The sequence below is a fragment of the Stegodyphus dumicola genome, chromosome 11, assembly GCF_044657685.1.
Source record: "Stegodyphus dumicola isolate Sdum_Otavi_A_Nest chromosome 11, ASM4465768v1".
NCBI lineage: Eukaryota > Metazoa > Arthropoda > Arachnida > Araneae > Eresidae > Stegodyphus > Stegodyphus dumicola.
The window spans coordinates 44028726-44055134 of NC_140778.1; positions in this window are offsets into that span (position 1 = coordinate 44028726).

Sequence of the window (26409 nt, forward strand, 5' to 3'; positions counted from 1 at the left end):
TGGGGGATTGGCTCCATTCGATTCTCTACTGGGAAACATAGCCGATAAAAAACTACATCGATTTCAATCTTTGAGAATGCAGTGGTGCTTGTTTACAAATGTAATATCGTACTTTTTATTGACTGACGCCTCATTTGTCCAATGCTATATATAAATATCTTCGGGAACTTCGGATGCTATGCCCGCTTGGATGGTATTTTGGAAATAGGACGACTTTTCCTAAAAGGAAATAACCAGTGCAGGAGTTCGTCTCCAGTGTTCTGTCATGTAGACACAAATTTCCTCAAAGGCGTATCGTGATTAATTTAAGTTCTTGAGCTTTTTAAATAACGAAAAACATATATTTATTTTCAGGTGCAACCTTCTGTTCAGAAAAGAATGACAAACAAATTCTGAGTTTCGGACGAGCATAAAATAATTTCACATTTAGACGCATTGTGTAATCAATTCAAATATTTTATTAACTCCTCCGTTTAGAGGTGTTCTATGATTGTTCGCTCAAGTCACAATTTTTGCTCAAATTTGAAAGTTATAAATCTTTCAATTCAGTGTGGCAGAGTTTCAAAGTAAGAGTTTACCTCTTCTTGTGGAGAGTTTGCCACTGCTTCACTAAACGTGGCTCCTGCTAAATGCACCTGAAACTCAAAATTAAACAATGGCTACGCTACCGAGAAGCTACCCAAGAATTCAACTCTGGTGTTGATATATCAGATGTTTAACTCTAAATTAAACTTTCTATTTATAATTATTTGAAATTTAACTACAAGAGAAAATAGCCTCATTATTGTCATTCTAGTTTCATACAACCCAGCCGACATAGTAGTTAGCGATGCTGACTGCCGGACCGAAAGGCCCGAACTCGTGTCCCGGAGAAGGCATGAAGGTTTGTAAATATATAGTGTCTATCCGGCATGGAAAACTCTAAATATGCGACAAGGCGGAAGTTCTCTCCAGAAGTTTATAGTAGGGTAACAAGGGTAGGAGATTCTCGAATGCGTCACCCGAAGTGTTTTCCTTCAAAATTGGGCATGGAACTGAGCAAAGTCGTACTGTTACCTGCATGATGGCTGAGGGTTTTGCCAACGACAGGCGCAATCTTGATTCCTTACCAAGATGAATTCCGTGGGCTTGATATGATTCAAAAAGTTGAGGTCAGTAAAAGCAACCTTTTTATTACAAGTGAGCCTCTCAGATTTGTGTTATATTTTCCAATATAAACCTCGAGAAAGGGTTAATGATTTGCAAACTAAATCCTAACATCTAATACTCTACAAGCATTGTGTTTATGACTTTGCACTATGTATTTGTTCTGTGCGTAATGTGTATATAAAACGTATTGTGTACCTACTTTAATTCAATAAGCACTGTGCATCTAATATAATATCTAATAAGTGCTGCGCATTCTATAACATATTGTCTCCACTACAGTTATTGCCTGCATATCATATCTGTATTATGCAAACTATCTGTATTATATCTGCACTATATCTGGCATATATCCTGTATCCTGTATGTACCATCCTGTATATATCTTCAGTATTAAATATTATTACTTAAGTATTGAGTGTTGCGCATTATATTTTAAACACTGTGTCATCCTGTATTTATCTCCTGTATCCTGCATGTATCATCCTGTATATACCTTAAGTACTAAGTATTAAACATCATGACTTAAGTATTAAGTGGACCGCATTACAAGTACTATGTCACCCTGCATATATCTCCTGTATATCCTCATGTATCATCCTGTACATATCTTAAGTATTAAGGATTAAGTAATATGACGTAAGTATTGTGCATCGTATTTTAAGTACTGTGTCATCCCGTACATATTTGCTGTATACTGTATATATCATACTGTATATATCTACCGAGTTAAGCATTCAGTATTATGACTTAAGTATTAAGTATAGTGCACTATATTTTAAGTACTGTGTCATCCTGTACATATTTCCGCACAACGTACCGTGTACTATGTTCTGCATAAAAATTTGTCAAGAATTGCGTACTGTATCAAGTATAGTATTACGTATTGTGTAATCATATTGTACTAAATTTAAAATTGTACTAATATATTACATCTTAAGTAATGCGTTTTATAGTAAATACTGTGTAGTGTAATGTGTCATCATAATGTACTAAATATACAGATGTACTAATATAAAATATCTTACGTAATGAGTATTGTAGTAAGTAATGTGTGTTGTAAGTAATGCACTAAGCAGCTATGTACTATGCATTAAGTCCCGCATTATGTGCCTAAACAACTTTAAGTATTTATCCCTGCGATATCTACCACGTCCTAGAGTAATTCTTAGGCGTTCAATCCTCCTTTTATTTTATATGCTTTTATGCGCTTATGTTTTTATTTTATGTGTTATGTGTGTGTATATATGGTGCGTTCAGTGTGTGTTACGTGTTTACTCGGTTGCGTTAGTGTATGTATTTGTTTTCTATTTTGTATTTTTATGTGTTATTCACTATGTTACGTACTTTGTATGTCACCTCAATCACATATGTAATCCACCAACTTATGTCAAACAATTGCCCCTGTATGGCCTCGTAAACGTTTCTTAAATCTTATGTAAACTTCCGGTGCGACCTTGTGCGGCTCCAGGGAGTTGTTGCCTCTGGAGGGCGCGGGAAATATGCCTGTTTACCTCTGTTAAACACCAGGCGTCCTCCGTCACCTGTCACCTGTAATTAAATTTCAAATAATTATAAATACAAAGTTTAATTTAGAGTTAAACATGTGATAGGTCTACACCAGATTTGAACTCTTACGTAGGTTCCCGGTATCGTAGTGAATGTCTAATTTTGATCTTCAGGTGCATTTAGCAGAAGCCACAATTAGTGAGGCAGTAGCACATTCTCCACAAGCCGAGCTAAACTCCCACTTTTAAGCTCTGCCGCACTGAATTAAAATTTTTATAACTTCATAATCTTAGCAAAAATTGTGACTTGAACGAAGAATCAAAGAAGATTCCAAAATGGAGAGTTAGTGAAATATTTGAACAGATGTCACAAACTATCTAAATCTGAAATTCTATTATGCTCTTCCAAAACTCAGAATTTGTTTGTCTTCCTTTTTGAACAAAAGATACAGCTGAAAATAAATTAATGCGTTTCATAATCGAAAAAGCTCAAGAACTTAAATTTGTCATGATACGCCTTTGAAGAAATTTGTGTCCTCATGACAGAACACCTGAGACGAACTCCTGAATTGGTTATTTCCTTTCAGGAAAAATCGTCCAATTTCCAGAAGACTTTTCAAGTGGGCTTATGCAAAGATACCTTCGTGATTTATATAAAGCATTGGACGAGAGAAGGGAATTACGATATTACCTTTGCAACCGGCCACCACTGCAGTCGCAACGATTAAAATCGATGTGGTGTTTTATCGTCTAAGTGAGTCCCTCAGCAGAGAATCGAATGGAGTCATTCCCCCAACAAAACCATCCTATCTAACCATATTGCGACGGCACTGACAAGGGGTACACAAGACAGTACCATTTCGTCCCTGCCAAGCCTGAACCATCGTCCGAATGAACGGAAGTTCTAGTCCTGATTATGTAAACTGTGTTCGACACTGCCTAGGTACAGATCCCAGCCAATAACTTGACGGGTTTTCCTCTGGCGACCCCCAGTGGAAAGCTGCGTGACAGGTGCGCGTTTTTAATTCGCAGGGAAAGTCCTTAATTTTTATTTGTCGACAATTGTTCTTCTATAAGACTTCCCTCGCAATCAGTCGAAATAATCGTTCTGCTGAGACTTTCATTCCTGGAGAATATAACGACTCGCCCGACATGCGCTTCTACAAATGTGTAAATACGTAAAAGAGTATGGAGTTCACTTAACAATTTAACTCAGTTTCTGTAATTCAGAATGAAGGTAAATGTTGATCAGATTTAAGTTTCAGAATTTGGATTTGATAGCTCAGAAATGCTTTGAAATATATTATCTCTGGAAATTTAATTGTTAGGTATAAGTTATAAATATCTTTAAATATAAATTACAGAGCAAGATGTATAATAGAAATTCCGAAATTCGTGAATTAGTTTGGTAACCTTTAAAGAAAAAACTATATTCGCAATATATCAGGAATTCGTCCTAAATTAGCGAAATATTCCGAGGCAATTTCTCGATAAAATTGCTTGAGAGAAAATTTACGAGGTTCTTTCTCGAAAAATTTCTATCTTATGTATTACAGTTATTCTATTGTTTAAAATACTTTACAAATTTTTTTGGAGTGAGACGAAGCTAGAGCTTTAACTAAAGCATTGGTAAAACGGTACTGTCTCGTTCAGAAAGAGATTTATAATCAACCTAATACAAACTTATACTAAATTAGTCTTAACTTCACTGTGAAATAAACTTTGTGTTCATAATTATTTGAAATTTAACTACAAAATAAAAGTTTCATATTTTATGCTATATATTATATTACAAGTCTTCTTTTTAGATTTCTCTTATATATTTGGCTATAAACTACAAGAATGGCTTAATAACCATTAATTCGGAATTTCAACGAAACTTGCTTTGTGATTGCACTTAAATAATTTTTAAAAGCACTAATGTTTAAAACGGTTACACAATTTTGAAGGCTAGTTGTTAGGGTGGGTGTTGACAGATAGTTCAGCTTTGTAATAAGTTTAATTAAAGGAGCGCAGTTCCTAAATTAGGTTGCAATAACGTTTGCGCTATTTGAGTCTAACAAAGTGAATGTGATTTCCGAGTAGATGACACCAACAGAGTAAAGTCCTTGTTGCATTACATTGAACTCCTTTCCTTATTAGCATTTTACTAAACATATAACCGGTTGTCTGGAAGTAGAGGACAGTAAACAATTTTACGTGGCAACCGGATTTTTCCCCTTCAGTTAATTAGCATTAAAAACGAACATAAGTGACTTCTCTCAAAATATCCAAGCTGCGATATAAATCTTATTGAAAGATTTGAAGATAAGAATTTGATTATTCAAATGACTTGGCATCCAACCTATATTAGAATAATTTATTAACATAATTATGTTTTACTTTTATTGCAGCTAGTATAATGGTGATTTAAGCTTCAGGCGTTTTCCAGCATTAAAGTAATGCGCACATTGATTACAGACATGTTGGTTAAACAATTAAATTCAAGAAAACAGTCTTATAACAAAACACAGATAAAGTTTTAACTCTCAGAATCAATTTTCCATTCCTAGTTGAGACACGTCAATTATGTCAAACTTGTAGAGATTAATATTAAAATCTTATAATTGTGATTTGGTCTTAGGAAATCTCAGACGTCCTTCATTTCTGTTCCTTAAAAAATGTATCACATTCTCGTTCATTGGTATTGCTAAATATAAACATTTATCTGCGATAAATCTTCAAGAATTTCTGTGATAACAGTTTACTTCCTGTCGAAAAATGAATGCAACTTATATAGATTGGACATTTCGGAAATTTAGTTCTTCGGATTCCAAAACATTTCAAATTTCTTCTTGTGACGTGACAACAGTTTTCGATTGGCTGGTGCCATGGATTTTTAAAATTATATTTAGACTTTCAAATTACAATATTTATGGTAGGAAGTGCAACCAATTAGTTACTCACTAGTTTTTCCGTATACTCTTGTGCTTGATGTATTTTAAAACTGTATTACTTAACATTATGAACAATTGTTAAATGAAACTGTTTTGCAAATTTTGCGCAGAGCGGTGGCTTTCAAATAAATTGAATCAATTTATTTTTATTTCTATTTTTTTTTAATGTTGTTACTCGCTGCAAAGTATATTAGCTCGCTGCATACTTGAGAAATTTTACTGAAAGCATGACCTTCGATGACTTTGCACTTAACGTAAAATTGACAGACTTTTAAAAAATTCAAAAATTCTTATCTAGGGACGCATTCATTAATATTTCATTCAGAACATCTTTTTTAAAGCCTTCTCAGGAAGGTTTTATTAATTAAAGTATTTAAATAACAGTTTAGGCTAGCTGCTAAACTTTCAAATATGAAAACTTGTTCTAAGCCTAACGTGTTAATTATCAATTTTACATTGCCCAAGATCCGTCCTGTTTCTTTTCTGATTCGACCTGGATCAAACTACCGGTGTTCAGCAATTTAACCCTCCGCTGTTGATGGATCCCCCGCTATAAGTAAAAAGGAACTAACATTAATTTTCTATCTGCACCAATAATACACGATGCTGTATATTTAGTGTGGCAAAAAAATCAAAGAAACAGAAATACTCAAATATTCGCTTGAATGTAGGCTTTCAGCGGATATAACATACATGTTGGCTTTTCTTTGAAGCTTTAATCCAGAGGTGTCCAACCTTTTAGCTTCATTGACACTCAGGAAGACGAGATATTTTTGGCCACACATGTATTTTCTAACATTAGTGACAACTCTTGAGCTCCCAAATAAGCGAATCCTATAACTGTGTACGTTTCATTCAAAAATCTTGGATTTGCTGAGGTTTCAATTCTGAAAAAAGTTTTTAATTTTCGCCAGTAGCATAAAAATGACAGTTTTGCCTCAGTGGAGATGTGGAGCTAAGGATGTGGCAGGTGCATCATGCAACGTCATCAATGACATCACACCAGGGGCGTGGCCAATCACGTCACAATTTGAGTTGAGTTGTTTTTAGATTGCTGATTGAGTTGTAGACCTCCTTTTCATTTAAATTTAATTTTTCAAAATTGGCAGCAGGGAGTATTTTTTGCATCTTAATTTTGATGATATGGCGATGCTGCCCGCTGTTGATGAAAAAGTGAAGCCCCGCAAAACGTATTTGTAAAACTTTGCAAAGTTTGTAAAGTGTTTGCTCTGTAACGTGCTGTTTCTGTAACGTGCAAAGAGTATTTGGGGGTATGTGAAATTAAGTTATGGAGAATAATATCCTGATCCACAAAGGGAACAATACCTTGTTTACAGTTATTTGATATAATTTACAACACACACACACACACACACACAAAAAAAAAAAAAAAAAAAAAAAAAAAAAAAAAAAAACTAAATGTTAAATATGCTGGGTGTGAGGGAATGCCACCTAAACCTCTAAGAGATTAAAATTGTCTCCGCCTGTCCATAACTGTTACCTATATATGAAATATATATATATGAAAAGGAAAGGCTGTAACAAAGTAGTTAGCTCTTACAGATTACATAGGATGCATCGCTCTGTTACATATATGCCATCAAAAACAGAACAATATAAAATAGTGGGTCACAAACTTAAAATGTTTGAATACCACGTGCCACGCCAATTGCTGAACAGTCTCGTAGTTTAATCATCGTGCAAACTCGGCGCATGTATGGTTTGTAATGTTAATAGCAACTTGTTTCTCCTAAAAAGTCCTCTGCAGATACATGGCTCCCCTTAAGCTGATGGCACTCGCTTGCGTTGCTGCACTTAAATAATTTAGCTTTCAATCCCGCTGGAACAAGGAAGTGAGACAGCGCACGAAATTTCTCATACTTTTCTTAATTGGATAAAGGAACATAACCAACGGTGCGCTTTTCATGAATTTTACAAAAATTATGTGAATACAATTATTTCCAAGTATCCAAGGATAAGTATTTCGGAATGCAAAGGCTATGGTAACCTATAGCTCCACGTCGTAAAATTAAAATAGCGAATTGAGAAAGGATACAAAGGAAACTTAAAGAGAAAGAACAAGAGGAGAAAGTTTAGGGAGGAGAAAGAAAAACTTTTAGGAATATTAAAAGTTTTAGAAAAATTAACGATGAATTAGCGGGATTCGATCTTGGAATCTTTAGATTATGCGTCAAGCAAGCTAACCAATGGACTAGGTATAAAACATATATTTCTGTATTATAAAAATTGTTTTGGTATTTTATAATTTTATAAACACATAAGAAAGAACAAAAGTAAAAGCGAATAAGATTAATAGGCTCCTTAGACACATGGATTAAAATCTTAAAATAGCAGTGTAAATGACTTAGCAGCAATAAAACCCTAGGCAGAATTTAATTAGCGTAAAATTTAAATGGCTAATTTTACGCTAACTTCTCGAATTCACCCGCTCTTGCTATCAGCACTGAGCATGCGTATAGAAAGAACTTCTGTTTTTTTCGTATAAAATTAGATTTATTAATTCATTACAGATACTCTGTGAAGAGAAATTTATACAAAACGAAAATAAATTTATTTCAAATGTTAATTTAGAGGCTTCTGTAGTACGAAAATACGAAGGAAAAAAGAAGCGATGTAAATCTTGTTCACTAACCAACGAGAAAGCAGGAAACATCTGTACCGACGTCCGACTGTATAAAATTGCATGCCAAATGAATGCTGTTTTTGTAAAATGATCATCATGCCAAGCAAAGTATTTTCTCTTTGGATCAATTCAACAGGATAAATAATGCATTTTAAAATAAGTTATTAATATTCAAGTATTTTCAAATGAAGTAAAATTAATGATTAGTTTTTTTTCCAAATTTACTCATCTGTTTCTGTTCTACAAATTCAGTTTGATTTATTGTATCTTTCTATGTTATAAAGTAATACATTTTATTGAAAATATTACAAATTAAATATAATTTCAGTAATATAAAAATATGTTTCTGAGATATTATTATATGGAATTTAGGATTTTGAATACCATATATTCCTCTTGCATAATGATGATGTCAGTACTTTAATGTCTCATAATGATGTCAGTACTTTAAATGGGCTAAACCACATTGAAAATTCCATAATTACAATCATGCAGATTTACATAATTCCTTGGCATAAAGACCTTCGCGTTCTATTGCAAACTGATTTCTAATATGGCCATAGCTACTTTCCTGGTGTTGGCACCTTAATGTCTTGTAGTGTGACTAATTTGCATGTAAAGTGCTGTTAGGAAGTAAATTTTTAATTTATTTCGCTAATCAGTATAGCAAAAAATTAATTCAAAAATCTATTACTTGGGTTGGAAATTGTTGAAAGTCGCATTTTACAGGTTACAAACTGGTCTTCATAAGAGAAAGAAAACCATTTTGTAATGGCATTTTTACGAAAATTCCTATACTTCAAACAGTATCCGACTCGCATAAAAGTGTTGTCATCATTATGAAGATGAGCCTTCTCATATGTTAAGGAAGCTGTCTTAGTATTAATCTTTTTCATTGTTTCGTAAACTTATCAACTTTTAATAAGCATCCGACATATACTCATAGTAAAAGACTAGAGGAGTTAGGGTTAAAATAGGTATTACATGGAAAATACTATAGAGCATACTATTAATTATTTTCGTTTAATAATATAATTCGTAACATTCAATAATATAATTCGTAACATTCAATAATATAATTCGTAACATTCAATAATATAATTCGTAACATTAAATAAAGTTGAAGGATTCATCTAATTACTTGAACTGACAGTGAGAATGGAACTTTTTGTTGTGAAGTAATTGTTTAAATTGTTATGAAAGAGACAAATTATACTAGAGTATTATCTATTGTCGTAGGTAGCATAAAGACTAAATTCACTTGGTACATTTTCACTATTCCTGTAAGTCTGCTTATACCAGCTTTGCTTTCAGCATTTGAATTTAATATTTAATACTTAATTTGATATTACTGAAATTAAAATTGAAAAAATAAAGCACTTTTCAAACTATTAATATTTTGATAATATTTATTGTACTAACTGCTGCCTTCACGTACTCTTCAGATGCTGGATTTAAAAAAAAATGAATTCAGTTTCCTATTGCTTTTATATATTTAGGGTGACTAGTAAAAATTTGGAAATTTGATGTAAAACTAGATAATTAAAATACTATGTATTATTATCATATTATAATGTCTTCATCATTTTTATTTTTATAGGCATTTTCCGAATTCTATTAGAAAAATAAGATGTAAAAGGTATTTTCTTTTTATAAGCAATGGGAAATTTTACTAACTCATCCAAGAAACACATTGAAACTATAAACAATCAATTAGTCCAAAAGGGCTTTGTCCCTGAAGGACTATTCTTTCCTTTTTCGATTTTGAGTTGAATCTTTATAAATGCCTGTGTCGCTTTTCAAACTGTGGCAACCAAATGTTAGAGTCCTGCATTATATTTTATTAAATAATGAAAAATCTACATAAATGTATGCATATTTTTCGTATTGTTATAAAACAACGGTACATAGAACCATCGAATTTTGAATGACATAATCCTCCTACGAATATGGGCATGTGGAAGACCAAATTTGGAATTTGTTTTATTATTGATTTCATATTTTTTAAACCTTTAACGAATTTTTTATTAACAAACTCAACGATTTCAAAGCGAGCAATGGCAACACTACACTGGAAAAAAAAAAAAAAAAAAAAAAAAAAAAAAAAAAAAAAAAAAACATTTTCTTCTCCAGCCCGCAGAACTGTGTATCGGAAATTCTAAAGATATGCTCATTTTAAAAGTATTTTGCGACTTTGCTATTGGACTGAATTTTAGGGTTTAAGTCCAAATAACATGATATTTAATAAATAAATGTCCCACAGAAAACGTTAAAAAAACGCCCCTTTTGGACATAATTTAAAATCAGAAACCTTTCAAATTCTTTATTATTTTTTATTTATAAATTAACGCTTTCTGAAAGTCTTGGGAGTAACTCCGAGATCGTAACACAGATCATTTTTACTAAATGGTGTTCTGTATTATTAAAATTAATTATTAGGCAATTAAAGATAGCTTTCATAAATGAAATGCTGAGTTATAAACGTTTAAAGAACATAAAATCACTGCTGTTTTTTTGTTTCTTTAACGTTTTTCTTTTTGTATTTACATAAAGTTTCAAAGCCAAATCTATCCGTGCATTAGATATCGCAATTTTTGTTTAAAATAATGTTCTACGTTAGGCTACCTAAAACAGACAAAATTTGATTGAACAGAAATGTAAATGGCGTATTAAATTTTATGATTAAGGTTTATTATTATTACAGATAATGAACTGAAAGGACAATTCCTCCTACCTTCCTGGTAAAAAGGATAAAGACTGTGCCCAGGATGCCTTTTCTGCTGTATGGCATTTAAATTACATTATTATGGAGGCTTTTGTATTAACAGTCACTACTTCTAATTTATAAAGTCGTTGTTATTATTGATTGATTGTTCAAAACAATTGGTTGTTTAATTAACATGAGATAGATCAAACCAAAATATTACGAACTCCCATTTATACTATATGAATTAGTATGCAGTGTTTTTTTAGCGGGTGGAATATGTATAATATTAAAGCATTACCTCAACAAAATTACTTTTAAAGCCACTTTGAGAAAAAAAATTGAAAAGCTTCAGTATATCTTGAAAACACTGTTAATATTCCCAAACCACCGTTTGTCACAAAGAGTGAGAGCGGTTTCATTCACAATAAATACAACTTTATTCATTTTAAATGCTTCAAATCGGCAAAATGACAATTTAAAACATTCAAATTCGAACTAAAATAGAGTACTATCTCTCGTTTAGTTCCACTTGATTTTTTAGCACCAACAAATTTAAAAATAAAACTAAATAAATAATAAAAATCTCCCAAATTTTATATTACGCCAAAGAGGCGTTTTTTTAACCTTTTGTGTGTTGCCATTATTTATTAACTATCATGTTCTTCGCACTTAAACCATAAAATTCAGTTCAACAGCATATCTTTAGAATTTCCGATACGCAGTCTAATGTTTGATAATTTTTTTTTTTCTCGTACAGTGCTGCCATTGCTCGCTTTGAAATAGTTGAGTTTGGTAATAAAAAATTCATTAAAGGTTTACAAAATATGAAATAGATAATAAAACAAATTCTAAGTTTGGACTTCGAGATGCCCTATACGGGTGGAAATGCACGTTATTCAAAATTTCATGACTCTAGGTACCATTGTTTTATCACAATGCGAGAAAAATGCATCCATTTATGCAGATTCTGCATTATTATTTAATTTCTTTAAATATAATACAGGACTCTAATATTTGGTGTCAACAATTTGGAATGTGAACCGACATTTACACTGAATCAACACAGGCTTAGGACGATAATCTGTAGGTGGTGGCAGGAAGCTTTTTCGGTTTCAGGATCGGTATAATTACCCCTGTTTTCGTGGTGAGGGAAAATGCTCATAATTTACGATTAAGGTCAATGATTTCAAATAGAAATGAAACTGTCTTCAAGAGGAACTTCTTAAGAATGGAGCCTGAAATTTCACAAAGATAAATTTGCATTCCTCTCAATTAGCTCTCCAGCGGCAGAGCGGTAAAGACGCTGAACACTGGTAGTTCGGTCCGACGTTCGAATCCCGCGAACGGGCTGGCTGCATGGGCCTTTTTCGTAGTTTACCCCATGTGTAACGTGTATACGAGCCAGTTTCCGTTAGAAAGTCCTCCACGAAGGCATCTTTCCCTTCAGGCAGATAGCTCTCGTGTGTTTTGCCATAATTGAATAATCCAATCCAATCTATTCCTCTCAATTTGAAAATGAGGCCACACCTAGTTTCATTTTTAAGCTCCACCTACTAATTGACATGGACTTCTGTTCCACCTAAGAATCCAGTATTTATTTAGCAAAATTTGCGTCATATTACTCAGACGGCTGAACTGTGAAAGCCGCTGAACGTTGGTCAGCGGTAAGCGTCCGGCGAAATGGCAAGCTGCATAGAGGCATTCGTGATCTTCCCTTGCGTGTGCGAGACAGTTTCACTTAAAAAGTCTTTCACGGGGCTACCGTCTTTCGTGTAGTGACAAGTGACGGAGAAAATAATTAAGTAATAAAATAAAATACGTATTTGAACTGTGAAGCTATAAAACATTCGAATAATTCTTCGTAACCTAACTGCTTCCTTTTAAAGTTATGAGTTGTGTTTTTGAAAGCGTAATGATTTTATAATATAAGCAATGCTTTTATGAAATGCATTTCTCCTAAATATACACCGAAGATTCATATATGTATAAGTCTAACAAAAATATATTATTAGTCAAATTTGAGCATTTCCTACAGAGAAATGCAAAATTTTATAAGTATTCAACTACTTATAAAATTTGACATGAAGATATTAAGATAATTTTATTTATCAAGTTTCATTAATTTGTAATAAAAAAAGCTCAAATTATAATATTAAATTTCATAACTTGTATATTTTTAATTTGCAATATCATTTCTATTTTTTGCAAGATTAGTGATCCCAAATTAGGTAATATTATTTTTATTAGTGTATTACAACTGAACTATGAAAAATTTGGATGAAAACGTAAAGTACATGGAGAATATTTTAGTGAGCTACGCATAAATTTCATTTAAAATTCGTTAATATCCCTGAGATGGCATCAAGCTTTGAAATTGAACAATATTTCCTATTTGCTCTAGGATATATCTATTGTTGATTGTGAATTAGAAAATAATTAACAATCGCCTTTATTTCTTTGACAACTGTTGTATGTTATTATCTAAAGACCTGTTTAGTCAACGTTATAGAAAAATGTACATTTCAGTGGTTTATAGGCATGTTTCGATTTTGCAACCATGGTCGCCATTTGCTACACAAATTTCATTTATACGTAGTGAAGAATGTTAGAAACATTTCCTTCCTGCATTCTAATCTCCCTGACAAAGCATAATATGCAAACCTAATTGAAACTTACCTGAGCAACAACGTATTATCAATTATCACGAGTTCAGTGTCCATAACAATGCCAGGTATATTTGGAGATGATCCGGCAAGAAATAATGTACCCGTCGTTTGTGCATCGTTGCGGTATTTTCAATCAATTTTTTTGGGGTGGGTGGGGGCTGGGGTAGGCTATCATTGGGAATTGATTTGGTTGTTTATCTCCAAGTATCAAAATCTTTGTGTTATTTACTATACAGTCCCCCATACATAAATTGAAATGTGATTTCTTTCTTTGTGAAAATTAATGAAAATTTTATAGTAATTTTTCAATGTTTTAGTGACAAAACTTCCAGAGTTTGGAGGCAACGGAAGCCTTAGGAAGGTAGATCACACCAAAATCATGAAAATAGATCTAAACATCGAATAGTGCAGACTGAGTCCGTGATGGACACTGAGCCGGTTAATAAGGCTGGAATATTGACACGTGATATAGAGACATTTTTTAAGAATCAACTAAGAGTAAGGGGAACTATGAAAAAGAAGATTATCTTTGCACAAGAGATTTTATTTAGCATAATTTTTTCACAACCATTGGAGATGAGGTCTCTAAGGGGGAAACTCGAAGAAAGAATAGAAGATCAGATAAAAGAAAAATGTTTATCCTTCCTTTGCGGAGGTTGTAAAAGTGCAAAAGGCAGTTGGAAAAGAGTTTTCACTGAAACGTGATATAGTAAAGAAAACTGAACAGCATGTTTGTTAGGTTCTTATACCAGAATAAAGCAAGTGTTTTATCCGAAGAATTAAAAAAAATCCGGATATAATAAACCATCCGAAATTTAAAATTAGAATGAAGAATGTAAGAAATAATGTACTTAGACCCGTTGATGTCGTCGTTCGTGGAAAAACGAACAATATCTCCTTGTTGAGTGTATGAATCAAGATGAGACGAAGAATTTGGAGGAAAAAATAAAAGTAAATCGTGTGTTAGAAGATGAAATTCGAAGTTACCTGCTGAAAAGAAATCTAAGATAATTATTTACGATGATAATACTGAGATTACTCATCATGAAACTGAAGATGTTCTCATAAGGCAAAATGAAGCATTTTGTGATGGTGATTTTAAACTTTTGTTTTCCATAAAAGTTAAAAATAGTAATTTACATTGGGTTGCTGAAATACAATCAGAAAAGTATAAAAAGCCCTGAAAAACTGAAATCGAAGAATGACGTTGAGAGAATATCTTAACTTGATAAGATGTTTTAAATACCAAGAATATAGACATTTGCAGCAGAAATTTACTAAAGAAATTCGATGTGTCTGACGTGAAAGATTAGGGCATAAACATTGAAAGAACTGTTCTAAATGCATTAACTGCAAAAACTGGTCTTGGTATAAAACACTCATGTCAAGACATGAGTGTTTTATACCAAGACCAGTTTTTCAAGTCAGTTGTCTTGACATGAGTGTTTCATGAGACATGAGTCTTCAGTTTGTCTAAGCACATATGGTTACTTTAGACAAACTGAAATCAGAAAAACTGATTATCGTTCTTAGAATATGGAAAAGTTTGAAGTTTAAAAAGTGAAAAATTTTAGAGACAAAAAGATTTCTGAATAATTTTGTTTAGAGAGAATGTGAAATAGTTGTTTTTCATTATGCTCTTCAGAACTTTGAAAGAATAAAATAAAAAGAGAAACAAAATTATATTTAAAATTAATTATGTATGTTTTTGTTGACTGTTATCGACTAAGTCGTAATTTAATTAAAAATAATGAGTACTTAATAAATCATATAATATTTCTTTGCATGCAATTTTTATGCAAGATATATAGTTACGTTTGTGTAACGTTTTGAAGTTATTTACTCAGATTCTACTTGCTTGTTATGCATTGAACTTTTGTATATGAAGCTTTATTTTATTTTGTTATTAATAAGGAATTTTATTGAAAGGCCTATTTATGAATTCAGTCTTAAGTGAGCATTTAGTATAGTGAGCATTTAGTATAGCTATTGCTTGTGGGATAAATTGCTGCACTAAGCCCTGCATATAACATTTAGGTTAGGCAAGTTTAAAATTCCGTTATACTATGCATCGGTTTCGTTTTAAAAGAATTGTATATCTGCAAGGTCACCATATTCATAAGCTTTAGGTTTAGGTCAAATGCACCTGTCAGATTCCGCTTGCAAAACCCCGGAAAAGTTACCTCGGCTAGTGCACAGATTTCTGAGCGAGTATCAAGCTACAATAATTGTGTTTCAGAAACGAAAACAAAAACATGCCTTTCCCCAAAATTAACCGGCCCACAACTTGCTCTGTAACCTTTAAAAAATCACTGAAAAAAATCATCCTTTATTTCATACACAATGAAATTCCATTTAATATTTGCCCACCACCAATGCAGTTCGGATTTCCCTACTCAAATAGCGCACTACATCAACTACTTAGAGTTGTAAACTATAACGCAAACGGTTACAAACCCTCACAGAAGTGATTTGTTTACATGTCTCCAAGACATTTGATAGAGTACGGCACGATGGCCTTATGTTCAAACTAATTAAAATAAATGTACCTGACTATCTTATTTGATTAACTGCATCCTGTCTTAATAGCCAGTCGTTCAGAATAAAAATTAATAAAACTCACTCTTTTGCCCGCCCCATTACCGCAGGTGTCCTCCAAGCTCCTGTTCTTTACGCCCACTTTAGAACATTTACACTCATAACGTTCCTAAACACCCCACAATTACTCCGGCTCATTTTTAGGTGAATTGCCCCAATTACAGCCAGCTTAATTGAGCCAATTAACACAAATCATATTAATCTCCAACTACAAACCTACGCTATGCTACTTGAACACTGGCCAACTTCTGAAGAATAGAAACATACAAATCAAAAGCAGTTATATTTCGAAAAGGAAACTAAAATTACGCCCCCCCCACCCCAACTATTTGACAATGACATCAACTTGGCCACAGATGTAAAGTATCTTAGTGTCTCACTGGATAGCAAATGAAATTTCAAAACCATGTTTTTGCAAAAGCAGACAAATTTAAACCGCTACAGCCGCAATGCAGTAACTTTAAGGTCGACAGAGTGTACTCTGCATCCCAAACGAAATTTCTCTACAAAGTGATTCTACTCCCAAAGACATTATGCGATAGTCCTATTTGGGGAAACGAAGCAAAAAAGCATCTAAAAAAATTCAAATTATTCACCCCCCAACAACGCATAAATCTCGAATCTTCGCTACTTTCCTTCCCCCCTGATCAAAAGAAGTACCCAGTTCACACTTTCATGCCTAACATCGGTCACTACACGGATGCCACCATGTAAAGTAACTTTAGCGCTCAGTTAATGTTTTATTTATATATATTAAATGAGTTTTAAAAAAACAAAAAATAAATCGCTCTTATTACGTGCGTGGTCTCCGCCACCAAAGCCTCGTCTATTGATGGACGGCTCTAAGTTAAACTGCTTAATCACCAGCCTCGAATAACACAGTAATTATCTCTTTGTCCAGATACGACATCAACCGAAAGACAGTAAAAGAAACCTTGCGCACTGACACTATAATCCAGCATACAATCTCATCACTAAACCTCCCTTGTCAAGTAAATCAATAACCTTTTTGCCAGGTAATCCATAACCTGCTTTGCCAGGTAATAAATTCGTAAGATACACAATTTAGTTTCGCAATAATTTTTGAAACTTCAAAGTCTTGCACTGCTTTGAGAGAGCGAAAACAAACTGTAATCCTGCTTTGTCAGAAAATACTAAAGCAAATATAAGTGAATCTTGAATAAAACGAAACAATGAATATATACATACTTCCACTTTCCATTATAAGAAATTATGTGGATTACTTTTAGTCATTTTACGACACGTTATGCCGCGGGGTCATAATTAATGAGAACTTCGGGGCATTTACAGATGCTCGTAGAACTTTATTTTGTAGGCCAGTGATGGTACTGCATAAAGATAAATGGGGAAATTAATGAAGATTGCTTTTTAACTTCAATACTTAACTTTGATTTTGTTCCTCTCAGATTTTCGAGGGCTATGAAAGCCGAATTAGCCTTGTCATTGATGTAAAAGATATGTTCTTTGAAAGAAAGCATTTTATCCACTAGAAATTTATAGGAGTCTTTTCATAAAATGTGAAGTAAAATGTCAAAATAATTCTGTGTTTTGTATCTACATTAAAATAATATAAATTAGTAAAGTTTGTAAATTATTTGCATATGCTTTGAAGTTATTTTTTATCATCAGGTACCTTTAGTGTTAGGCAGTGACCACTCGTCATCTGAATCAAGTAAATCGTTGATTCACTTACATTTTCTATATATGCGCTTTCATATTTATACACTTTGAGGAAATTTGAAATAACTGAGTCAAATCCGTAAATGCTCCGTGGTATGTCCGAAGTTCTCATTAATTATGACCTCGCGACATAACGTGTCGTAAAATGACTGAAATTAATCTACATAATTTGTTATAATGGTAAGTGTAAGTATGTATATATTCATTTTAAAATTTTTTTTTCAGAAATCAAACCACAGACAATCCGAGAATTTGGAATGGAGCGTACACAATTTTGCGATTCGCTTATTTGGAAGCTCAAGAGTTGCCACTAAGGTTCGAAAATATATGTGTAGCCAAAAATATCTCCTTTTCTTGAGTGTATGTCCTAAGGAAGCTAAAACGTTGAACACCTCTGGATTAAAGCATCAAAAAAAAAAAAAAATCAGCCTGTATGATATAACTGCTGAAAGCCTACATTCAAGCGAGTATCTGAGTTTTTCTGTTTCTTTGTTTTTCACAGTAAATATGCAGCTTCGTGTATTATTGGAAGCAGGTGGATAACTAACGTTACTTCTTTTTTAGTTATAGTGGGGGACCTATCAACAGCGGAGGGGTAAATTGCTGAACTCCGGTAGTTTGATCCAGGTCGAATCACAAAAAGCAAAAGGACAGATCTTCGGGAAGGCAAAAATCGTAGAAAATTTGCTAGATGAACTATATTTATAATTAATACGTTAGGCTTAGAACACGTTTTCATATTTGAAATTTCAGCAAGAACCTTAAACTATTAATTAAATACTTCTTAATAAAAACTTCCTGTGGCGGCTTTAGAAAGGAAGTGTTGAATAAAACATCAATGAATGCGTCCCTAGATAAGGATTGTAGAATTTGTTGTTAAATCCCTCAGTGTAGGAATGAGTCTGAAATAAAATATGTTTTATAATTATTTAAGCATATTATATTCCACGGCATTTTGCGCTCCATGTATAGATTTCATTAATTTGAGTGTTACAAGAGTCCATTGCTCATCAGTGTAAAAGTGTCTGTCATGTAAATATTCCATCCACTGTTTACGAATGTTTAAAAAAAAAGTGTTATTTTATTAAATTCGTAATATACAGTACACGCCTGCAAAATCTATAAACTTCACGTTTTAATAATTGTGGCTATTTCACTTTATAATAGATCTAAACTTTAACGCTTAAATGGATTCTAATTTATATTTTCTTTAAGAATTAGCAATGTGTTTATAGTTACGAAAATGTGAATTTATGCCTTGCGTTAATCTGCTTCTGTTTATGCTTCGAAAAGTCTGAAAATTTCCAATGAACTTGCGTAACTGCTTTTATAGGAAACTATTTCGTCTCCTCTGTGTTTGAGATTTCATTAAATTCTATTTCACTGAACATTATTCAGCTGAAAAATACCTTCAATAGACTGCAATCAAAAGGGAAAGTATATGAATATCTTCAGAAACAAAAGTAAATAAAATAATTAATCAAGATTTACAATTTAATAGTGCCAGATAACATAAAGTTTCCCTGCTTTTGCTAAAGTATAAGGAGAAAACTTTGTAGGAAACTGCGTAAGAAAATATTTAGTGAGAGACAAATTTAAATACACTGTGAAGCTTCACGAAGAAAAGCGAATCCAAAGAGTTACATTTTCGTTTATCCCACTGAAAAATCATCTTAAGATACTAAAAATACATCTTAAGATAAATGCTGGTACATTTACGGCTGCAATGTCACATTTTTATACGATGCTTTTAAATTTTATCTTCAACTAAAAACTTTAATATTAATAAAACAATCTCCTCTTTTTTTTCCGTTTCTTGGTAAATTTTCGCTACCAGTGTTCAGCGACATTACCGCTCGGCCGCTGGTGGGCCTTTTTTGTATATAAGAGAACCCGCTTGTAGCAAAACGTGACTAACAGCTTTTGGAAAATTAAAAGCTTTTCTCCAATTCTGGTTACGTATGCAAATCTGCACGTTCTTTGAATAGTTTAATGTAAACTTTTAATATATTTGCTGTTAAATTATACTGAAGAAGAAAATTGTGTACTCCTGTTTTCGAATTCTGTTAATAAATACCGGTTCTTTTACAAAGTGCAATGTCACATTTTTAAAGGATATTTTTACTTACAGCTTAATAAAAATGTAATTTAGTGACCGACTGTAACTTGTAAAATTTCTTTTATCTCTTTATTCCCTTTCCTTGACGAGAAATTTCAACGTTTTTTTAATTTGGACTATATACACGAAAAGTCACAATTTACGTTAAATTACAGAATAATTAAAGCCCATCGAAGAATCGAAAAATATGTACTCATAAGTGAAAAAAATTACTTAAATATTACAATTATGGGGAATCAGCACGAACGTTGTAACTGAGAGCAAGTTTGAATAACTGTTGGGTAGTTGTCGCCAAAGGTCTTTGTCGGCTAACTGCTGTCATCTAAATTTCAGAGACGGCATTAGATCTACCAGACCTTTCGTGTCCCGTTCATATTCTTTATTTAATATAAGTTATTACTAAATTGCTGCCCACCAGATTTTCTGCGTCTCCTTTCGCCATATAAATTTTGGAAATTTCTGTCATAAACGACATGTAATAAAAATTTTCCTATTGAATAAAACTGCATTGCCTCTATGAGCAAAGCGGTGGTTTTCGAACATATAATTAAATAATTGTGCGCATTTATGCTAAGATGTCTCTAGAATGTTGTTCGCTGCCAAATGCATTCGCGATGTATTGCGAGACTTTTGTTGTTTGAAAAATAATTGTAAGTGAAGTCAATTTCTTTTATCAAATATATGCTTAAACCAGCACGTTTTCCAATTTCAGGATTTTATTTCGCTAAATGAAGTAATGTATAAATCAAAACTTTTAAATAGCAGTAGAGATTACTATTCATTTTCTCCAACCATAAATTCGGACTTTTAGTAGCGTTTTCTATTTGTACTTTGCAGGAAAATTTCGGCTTTATAATTAAAAACTGCCAATTGTTATGTTATTGTTATTAATTAAAATTGCCAATGATGAGTGATAATGCCAAAAAATTTTGATAGGATTTAAAATTTCTAGACTATTTGTACAAATACAGCTGCATGCATGCATAAATAATTGCATAAAATTTACCCCTAAACATCATTTCCAATATTAAGTATTCTCCATCGAATGAAGGCCCACCAGCGGCGCGTCTTGTTGTATAAACGGTCATTTTACTTACAGTCTGAAAAGTTTTTTCATTACACCCAAAGGGGCGTTCCTTTAATATTTTTTGTGTTACCTTTATTTATTAAATATCATAATCTTTGCACTTAAACCATAAAATTCAATTCAACAGCAATATCGCAAAATAATTTTAAAATGGGTAAAGCTTTAGAATTTCTGATACACAAACCTCGTGCGCTGGAGATATTTTTTTTCAAGTGTTGCCGTTGCTCGCTTTGAAATCGTTCAGATTATTAATCATGAATTCGTTAGTGTTAAAAAATATGAAATCGATCATAAAACAAATTTCAAATTCCAAGTTTCGCCTTCCATATGACCATATTCCATAGAAGATTAAGTTATTCAAAATTTGATGGCTCTAGGTACCGTTGTTTTATCCCAATGCGAGAAACATACATACATTTATGGAGATTCTTCATTACTTCATTTCTTTAACCGAGGTTCGAATCCCGCGAACGGGCTGGCTGCATGGGTGTTTTCGTGGTTTTCCCCATGTGTAACGTATATACGAGCCAGTTTCCCTTAGAAAGTCCTCCACGAAAGGCATCCCTCTCCTTAGGCAAATAGCCCTAGTGTGCTTTGCCATAATTAAAATACACACACACACACACATTTCTTTAACTATAACGCAGGGAGATAATATTTGGTGGCCACACTGCAAAAAGTCTAGTGAACAAACTTAAAATGTCAAAACGATATTAATAGTCCTTCAGGGCAAATTGCCCCTTTGTACTAAAAATAAAAAGTCGTCTGCAACTTTAACTTTCCATGGCAATGTTAATCGTTTTCTTTTTCCTGATCGTGCTCCCGCATTAGAAAAGTACAAGTAAAACATGTCACAAAACGGTATACGTTTCACGAAAATGAATTTGTCTTGTAGGAATGAAGCTTGTGCAGGTTGGGCTGTCAAATACTTCGGAAATTGCGTTCTTAAAATTAAAAAAAAAATCAAATTCCTTAATGAAATTCGTCTGACATAGAAACAAGTTTCCATCCGATGATGCCACCGATATTTAAACTTATATTAACATTTTTGAGATTGTAATTATTATGATAAAAATTATTTAACCAATTTGTTAGTCACTAGTTTCCTCATATACTCATGTGATTTATGTATTTTAAAATTACAAGCAGCTTTACCATGCTATTGTAACCTTTCTCTTTTGTTTTGAATGAAACTGCTTTACCTATTTTAGGCAGAACGGTGGCTTTGGAATTAAAATGAGTTTCTCTTATGTCTACTGCTTTAATTTTGCTTGAATTATTTCTTCAGTTTGCTTTTCACTACAAACGCGTACAGGAAGGTAATTCAGAAATCAGATTTTGAATGTGTTTGACGGTTCAGAGATGACTGATTATTTTTTGATTAGATGTTTTTTACTGGAAAATAAAATAGTTTGCAAGAAGTGACAATAATTAAATATTAAAGCAGTGGAGATTTTTAGGACGAATTTGTTGGTATACAAGTAAATAAAATGCTTGCACAAATGAATAAAATAATCCTCATAGTTACCATTTCGATGTTTCATATACAGAAATTTTGGCTGTGACCTAATAATAATTTAGAGTTGCCCTCTTAGTGTAATGTTTGTTTATACTCTAATAAAATTTGTTCCTCACAAATGATTCCACAAATTGTTACAACATTTAACCATCCCCCCCCTTGCTCAAATTCACGTTCACTCGGCTCGAGGACTCAGTAAGGGACTTCTCACCACCACGCCCACAGTTGGATAATCTGAGGTTACTGGCAAATAATACCTAAACAGCAGAAACTCAGTATAATCCCATATGTGTCTAAGTATTAGTAATCTCTCGCTTCATCTGAGCTGGTAAAGCGCAAGAGACCAACAATAAAGTTCTATATTCACATTGAATTCTGCCATTTTTGGCTATTGTCTATTTTCTCCTTTCTGTTCACTTTTTGAATATCGGATATGGAATGAAACGATCTTTAAGATAGAAGGTGCTTCGAAATTTATAATCGTCGGTCCTTTGGTATTTAATTAGAAAAGTTCTCAAAGCAAGACCCAATGTGGAAGTATTTCAGGTTACTATGTGCAGTACAATTACATCTATCTGTATCAAGGTATAAAACCGGCCCTTTAATCGATCTGTCAAAGTTTTCATGTGAACGTGGATGTCAGTTGAAATTCAACTAGTTGCAAAGGTATAAAACTTCCAGATAGACTTTGCGATGATGTGAAAACAGTATTGATGTGCTTTCAAGCCGCGTGGACCGATGAGCGGTTGAGCAGTTATGTTCCTGAACACTGGTAATTCGACCTAAATTCGATTCTAGGCAGAGGTGCAGATTGCACGGGAGTTTTCATAATAAGTCCTCTGTTTAAGGAATATACTAACTAGTTTCCCTTGAAACTGCCTCCAAGAAGGCATACCCCTATGGCAGACTGCCCACGCGTGCTTTGCCATAATCAAATAATACACTTATTATGTTACGTAAATGACCTTGCCAGTGGGTATAAGAAATAGATAGACAGATAAAAGAAAAAAGATAAAAGAATAGATAAACACTTTATTTGCAGCAATAGTATTGTTGCGTTTTTCTTTTCTGACACCAGTTGTTACGTTTTCTTCCTTCACGTTCGTACGGGGTTCGTGTGGATTTGGAGTGAATAACGGCGACACTTGATGAAGTATCGAAACACACGTTATTGGCCGGTATTTATCTGGACAACTCCAAAATCTCGTTTACAGTCGTCGAACTGTTATAAACACGCTGACACAATCAGCGACACAGCTTTCAGGTTATGAAGCTATCACGGTGGACACAGCTTCACTATAAAGCACCATTGAACAACTCTCGACTGAGCTCGGTCGTTCTCGGGTTATCGAGTTTATATAGCTTTTGTCTGGTGTTCGAGAACATTCTGGGCTAAACTGGTAAGAATTCGCATATCGCCAATTTTGTTGCCAAATGGACGATCTCTCGCCAAATGTGGCAACCCAACCTTTCCTTGTCATTTTATGGCAACCCTAAACTGATTTGTGTGGAAGCTATCTCACCGCGCTTGTACATTTCGTAACAGTATACAAAAGTAGCCTAATAATGTAACTAAGCACAACCTAGTAATAAAAATGTTTTGGTCAAAGACTTATGCAATTAAACATAGATTTGTTTAGTGGTGTATTACACTGTTAATCGAAAGTGTACACTGAATGGAAAGTCTGAACTTAAAAGCCCGTGAATTTTATTTGTCAAAGCTCAACTGTCATTGCAGAAACTTTTAGGTCCCTGGAAAATGTAGATGAAAAAAAAGTGGAGTAACTATTAGTTGGATAGGTGATACCTGCCGAAGAAAGATGATTTGAGAGGAACATGAATAGACGTAAATTCTGAATAATTTTATAAACTTCTGAAAATATTACTTGATTTCTTGTTAGCTTTCACCCCAAATAGGTCGCTATGTGTTCTATACATACAGATGCGTTGCATTCTTATATGCTTATCCGATATACGATACATTTTGTTATGAGATTTTTCCTCATATGCTGAACGAATGTCTTCTGCACCACATTTCTGTAGTTCAGCTACAAATCACTTAATTGCTTCTTATATGTTTAAGCAAAATTAAATAGTAGGCTTCCTATAATCACTTTTGGATTAATGGATAATAAATTTGTGTGCTAATGGATTTGTGGTATAAAAAATATTTCATATTTTCTACCATTCATCTGTTTTTACCCTGATACCATGTTAAAATATTTACAATGTCTTCCTAATACCTCATAGGATACTTCCTTAGTTAACCGAATTGCAAAATGTATACATACAGAATCTAAGGACACAGAAGAGATTAAAATAAATAATTACTTAAATAATTGGTTTCTATTTAAAAATAAAAGTTTATTACTCGTGTTGGCATAAGATAAAACGAAATATAAAATATTTAAAAAAATTAAGTGAAGTGAAAATAAAATATTCAATTTTATTATCTTTCATTTTTCAATGAAAATGTTACAAACGACTAAAACATTTTCAAAACACTTTTTCTTCAGAAATATTCCTAAGAAATTTATGAAATGTAGTATACCAACGATTGCAAATCCTGCAAAGTGCTGAACAATACGAATAAATAGACATATATTTCTATAATAATATTTTACCCCCTAATTCGTTTTATAAATCATCAACAATACTGCTAGCTTTATATTTTTCTCAATTTTACCACAGTAGGATTAAATATGTATTCTTATAATAATTCTAATCACCTTCGCGGCGTTATGTGGTTTGACGGTCTTACGGACCGCATAGCGTAATTAATACGGGTAAATTAATTTCTAATACAACTTTACTATGACCGAACTATTACAAAAGATAACTTTGCCGACTGCTTGAACTAAAGCCCTGAAGCATATAACTCAGTAGACTATGGTGGGACTAAACTCTTGAACCCACAATGTATTCTCGCATTTACACTAGGCGTACTTTTTATTTTCTCCTAAAAATAAACATAATGAATTGTTTATTATTGTAAATTAACGTTCTTTATTTTAAATTTACATTTCTAACAGTTAAGCTTAAGCGTTACTGAAAATCAGTGCAATAAATTGTTTATACTTAAATTTCCCATGATACAGTAAGTGACTTCTACCATTTATTAAAACGGTAAATAACGTCGCAGTCTCTAATACTTGCATTTCATACAGCTTCAGTATTTTCAAAGATTTTTAAGCTTTAGCATTTATACAAATAATAAAAATATTTTTAAATTTAAATTCATATTGTGGAACATTTTAAGTTTATCATTTTTACAAATTATCTTATTGCTACGTAAGGACACAATCCCTTACATAGCAGTAGGTATACAATCATCATTACTTTCTAAAAATTTTAAACTTAATAATTATAAAAAAAGAAGAATATTTTTATTGCATATGAACATCATACACAGCTTTCATATCACTGTTTCTTAAATTCCTAAATCCCGTCTTATTTTCTGTCGGCATAATAGAATTCTACACATTAATAAATAAAAAAATCTAATTTCACACAATGAGAGAAAATAAGATCAGGAAAAACTACTACAAATCTGCAACACAAAGCATTGCTTCACACACACATACACACACACATATTATCAATGAACACGTTATCAAGTAAATTGCTATAGCAAACACAACGTGATAAAGTAATAAGGTAAAAGGTACTTATAGGGCTTGAGTTTACACTTCTGCTACTGTTGAGTGAATCGTCAGACTACCGACATTTATCGTATCGTAAGTCGGAAAGCATTAGCAACGGCTGGCCGGCGCCCATA